The sequence below is a fragment of the Nannospalax galili genome, unplaced genomic scaffold (assembly GCF_000622305.1).
Source record: "Nannospalax galili isolate Female #2095 unplaced genomic scaffold, S.galili_v1.0 scaffold1677, whole genome shotgun sequence".
NCBI lineage: Eukaryota > Metazoa > Chordata > Mammalia > Rodentia > Spalacidae > Nannospalax > Nannospalax galili.
The window spans coordinates 339,332-344,444 of NW_008339464.1; the positions used below are offsets into that span (position 1 = coordinate 339,332).

A 5,113-nucleotide genomic window follows, 5' to 3' on the forward strand; every position below is an offset into this window, starting at 1 on the left:
AAATAAAGATAAACATAAATTAAAAATTTTTTGAGACAGAATCTCCCTGTAGCCCTGGCTGGCCTGGAACACACTATATAGACCAGGCTGGCTTTGGTCTCACAGAGAGCCACCTGCTTCTGCCTCCGGAGTGCTGGGATTAAAGTTGAGTACCATGACTTCTGGTCCTGACTTGAAATTTTTGAAAGCATAGAACTCTTAGTAAATGTTCTTATCATGGGGCTGGAAAGATGGCTCAGCAATTAAGAGCACAGGATACTCCTGCCAAGGACCCAGGTTAGATTCTCAGAACCCACATAGTGGCTAACAACTCCAATTCCAGGGGATTCAATACCTTCTTCTGACCTCCACAGGCATTGCACGACATGGGTGCACTTACACACTTGCAGGCAATAACACTCATACACATAAAATAAAAATAAAATAAAAACCAATAAATATTTTTAAAAGGGAAGGGAAGGGGAGCAGAAAGAACACTCGCCATGCGAGGCCAGCTCCAGGAAGGGAAGAAGGAAATCAGAAAGCAGTAGATTGGGGGTTTTAGCTGTGAGTCAGTCCTGGAGATGACATAAATGTTCAGCAAACAAGAGTCAAACGAGGCCAGGTGTGCCGGTACACGGTGGTAATCCCAGAGCTGAGGCAGAGATCAGTTGCTCTGAGTTTGAGTCCAGTCTCCATGATGAGTGAAGCCTTGCCATAAATAAAAATTAAATAGGGGCGCTTGCTTCAGCAGCACACATACTAAACTTGGAATGATACGAGATTAGCATGGCCCCCTCGCAAGGGTAACATGTACATTCACGGGGTGCTCCATTTTTTGTCACTGCAGTGTTATGAAATATATCTTCATGTTGAAAAGAAAAAAAAAAGTTTAAATGGCTAAGGAAAGAAAAAAATAGGGGCTGGAGAGATAGTCAGCAATGAGGAGAACTTGCTGCTCTTACAGAGGACCTGGCTTTGGCTCCCAGCATCCACATGGTAGCTGACAATTGCCTGTACCTCCAGTTCCAGAGGATCTGATGCCCTCTTCTGACCTCCATTGGCACCAGGCACTCATATGGTACATATACAGACATGTAGGCAAAACACCCATACACGTAAATAAAATGATTTTTTAAAATAGATAAATGAGAGAAAGATAAATAGAAAAGTAGATAATAAATATAAGCAAAACAAATCAGTACATGTATTTGAGAATACAAGTGATGATAAGAGTTGTAGAATTAAAAGATTATTTAGTGTGTGGGAGCATTTGAGTGTCATGGAGCATGTGTGGAGGTCAGAAGACAACTTATGTGGAGGTCAGAGGACATCTTGGATGAATTTATTCTCTCTTTCCACCACGGTGTCTTGGGGATGGAACTCAAGCCATCAGATTTGGCATCAAGTACTTTAACTTGCTAAGCTACTTTTCTGGCCCAAAAATGTTCTAGAATTTTAAGTCTAGAGTGATACCATTTATTTAAAGTTTAAAAGAACAAAAGTCATTGATGAGATTTCTTTTTAAGAGTTTTTAAATTTTTAATCTGTATATTTATGTGTGTGGCTGTATGTATACATATGTGTATAGATACATGTGTTCATATAGCCTTACATGGAGGGCAAAAGAAAGTGTCAGATCCCTCAGAGCTGGAGTCACAGGTTTTTGTGGGATTCTGGCTTGTTTATGTAAGAGATCTGAACTCTGGCTTCATAATTTGGGGAAAGCTGGTTACTGAACCTAGGGCCTGCACTTGCTACTGAGCTAAACCCCAAACCACTGAACTTGGATCTTGATAGATGTATAGCAAGCACGCTCTTAACTGCTGAGCCATCTCTCCAGCTCCCCCCATACTCCAACGATTGATTTCTACGATTGATTTCTACTTTTTTAATTCATGGGCAGTGAATATGTGGGAAGGGTTACCTGAGGGAGAACAAAGTGAGAAGGCTTTCGTAGGAACCTCCTTCAGCTGTCTGATAATTTACTTCTTTTTTGTTTTGGTCTTTTTGAGACAGGGTCTCCCTGTAGCCCCAGCTGTCCTGGAACTCAGTATGTAGACCAGGCTGACCTTGAACTCACAGAGATCTGCCTGCCTCTGCCTCCCGAGTGCTGGGATTAAAGGCATGCGCCACCATGCCCGGCTATAATTTAATTCTTAAAAGATGGTATGTAGCACATATGTTGAAATGTTTAGATTTATTAAAGCCAAGAGGCAGGAGACCAGTGTGTGTGTGTGTGTGTGTGTGTGTGTGTGTGTGTGTGTGTATGGATTTGTTAATATTTTATGAAACAATCTCACTGTATAGTTCAGGCTATCCTGGAACTCATGAGCCTCCTGTTTCAGTCTCCTGAGTGCTGGAATTACAGGCATGTTCCATTAGGTCTGTTATATATTGTTTTTTAATATTTTATTTATTATTTTTATTATATATGTTTGTGTATATTGCCTACATGTATGTAAGTGCACCTGTGTTGTGCAATGCCCAAGGAGGACAGAAGAGGGCGTCAGATCCCCTGGACCTGTAGTTACTGACGGTTATTAACCACCATGTGGGTGCTGGGATGAGAACCCAGGTCTTCTACAAGAGCAGCCAGTACTCTTAGCTACTGAGTCATCTCTCCAGCCCCTGTTGGTTTTTTGTTTTTGTTTAGAGACAGGGTCTCATGTATCTCACACTAGCCTCACACTGACTATGTGACCTTGCACTTCCTGCCTTCAATTCCCCGGGTGCTGGGGCTGGAACCCAGAGCTTCCTGTATGCTAAGTAAGCACTCTGCCAACAGAGCTCTGTTTTGAAATTTTTATTTAATTACTTTTTTTTTTTTTTTTTTTGGTATTTTTTTGAGATGGGATCTCCCTGTTTCCCAGCTGGTCTGGAACTCACTATGTAGACTAGGTCGACCTTGAAGTCATTGTCATCTGCCTGCCTCTGCCTCCCGAGTGCTGGGATTAAAGGGGTGCACCATCATGCCCAGCTTTAAGTGTTTTTTTAACTGGAGATAGGCTTGGGATGTGGCTCTTCTTCAGGAAGCATGGACAAATCACCTCCTTTCTCATTTGAAGCCTACCCTCCCAGGCCGTGACATGTCCTTAACCGGGTATGAACTCTGGTTAGATTTGAACCAGGAAGCAGCTTGTTTGGTTTCTCTCTTCTAAAAGCAAGACCTTGACTTGTGTGAGACTAAAATTCCCCTCCCATTTCCTTGACACAGAGTTTTATGTATTTATTTATTTTGATGTTAGACTAGCTTAATTTTAATACAGGTACACTTTGTTTTTTTCCATACTTCCAGTGCAAATTGAGTATACCTTGTTCAAAATACTTGGGAACAGAAATATTGTAGCTTTGAAATTTTTGGATTTTGGAACATTTGTATACATATAATGGAAAAGGACTTAATGCAAATATGAGGTTCACTTATTTATTTATATTTATTTTATTTTTAATTCTGTATATACAGGTACCCATAGATATCAGAGGCATCAGATCCCCCGGGAACTGGAGTTATAGGTGGTTGTAAGCCACCTGATATGGGTGCTGGGAATCGAACTTGGTCTATATGAACTGTATGCATTCTTTTTTTTTTTTTTTTTTTTTTTTTTTTTTTTTTTATTTGATTTTTTTGTTTTTTTTTTTTTTTTTTTTTTTTTTTTTTTAGCTTTTACAATTTTAATAGAATCTTAAAGAAAAATCCTCAGGGCAGGCAAGCTGGTCACCTTGACAGCTGCCTTGAGGAGGTGAATAGTGGGAAGAAGGAAAGAAAGCCATGGAGCCCTGCAGGTTTAGAGCCTGCATAGAGGTCAGCCACATGGCTGGGAGAAGGATGCTTTAGAGAAAAAGTGAAGAAATAAAAGATGCTGGGGGCAGCCTAAAGCCTTAGAGAAAGTGTTTAGTAAGAAAGGCATGAAGAAGAAAAGGAGACACTGCACCTTCCTGAAGAGTTCAGGAAAGCAGACAGACTTATGGACACCTACATGGCTGTGGCTGGTCTGGAAGTTCTGCCCGGTATGCATTCTTAACTGCTGAGCCTTCTCTCTAGACCCTTTTTATTTTTTCTAACATACAGAGTTTTAATTTGGGGCTTACACTTTTTAAAGTTGTGCAGATTGGCCTTGAACTTGCTGTTAGCCAAGGCTGATCTTGAACTGCTAATCTTCCTGTCTTCACCTCCCAAGTGCTGGTAGTGCAGGCCTGTGCCACCTGGCCAGTTTGGATTTAATCTTTATGTATGGAATTCTCCTGGAATTTTACGAGGGATGACCTAATTTCCAGTCTACGTAGAAAATTCCTTTGAGGGCTGGGGTGTAGCTCAATGGATCAGAGCTTTGTTTAGCATATTGGATTTGGGGTTCTATCCTCAGCAACACACACACACACACACACACACACACACACACACACACACACACAGAGAGAGAGAGAGAGAGAGAGAGAGACAGAGACATCCCTCTTATATAAATGATCTGCCAGGGGTGTCAAAAAATGTTGCTTCCAGAACCAGTATTTGTTTTCTTCTTTTTTTTTTTTTTGGTCTTTTTGAAACAGGGTCTCTCTGTAGCCCCAGCTGGCTTGGAACTCACTATGTAGAGCAGGCTGGCTTTGAACTCAGAGATCTGCCTGTCTCTGCCTTCCAAGTGCTGGAACTACAGGCGTGCGCCACCATGCCTGGCATGTTTTCTAACCCTGAAAGGTAGTCTAGTATTGGGGAAATTTGGGTCCAGGGATGTTGATTTATATTTTCTCTTATAAGGTCTGCCCTTGGGTATGCATTTCTTTTCTTTTTTAAAATTTTATTTTATGTGTATGCGTGTATTGCCTGCATGTAGGTAAGTGCACCCGGGTCATGGAATGCCTGCGGAGGTCAGAAGAGGCTGTTGGATCCCCTGGGACTGGCGTTATGGACAGTTGTTAGCTGCCATGTGGGTGCTGGGATCTGAACCCGGGTCTTCTGCAAGAACATTCAGTGTTCTTAACCACTGAGCCATCTATCCAGCCCCTTAACTTTAACTTTGTCTTCTTTTTTTTTGAGACATTGTAGCCCCAGCTGTCCTGGAACTCACTATGTAGACCAGGCTGGCCTGGAACTCACAAAGATCCACCTGCCTCTGCCTCCCAAATGTTGGGATTA

General features: G+C 41.8%; 1 non-coding gene across 1 annotated transcript; it reads left to right on the forward strand.

The window, feature by feature from the left end:
- The first annotated feature begins 717 nt into the window (after window positions 1-717).
- Window positions 718-820, forward strand: LOC115070576. The gene has a single exon (XR_003849733.1). It is a non-coding gene; the product is annotated as a U6 spliceosomal RNA (small nuclear RNA).
- Window positions 821-5,113: the final 4,293 nt, after the last annotated feature.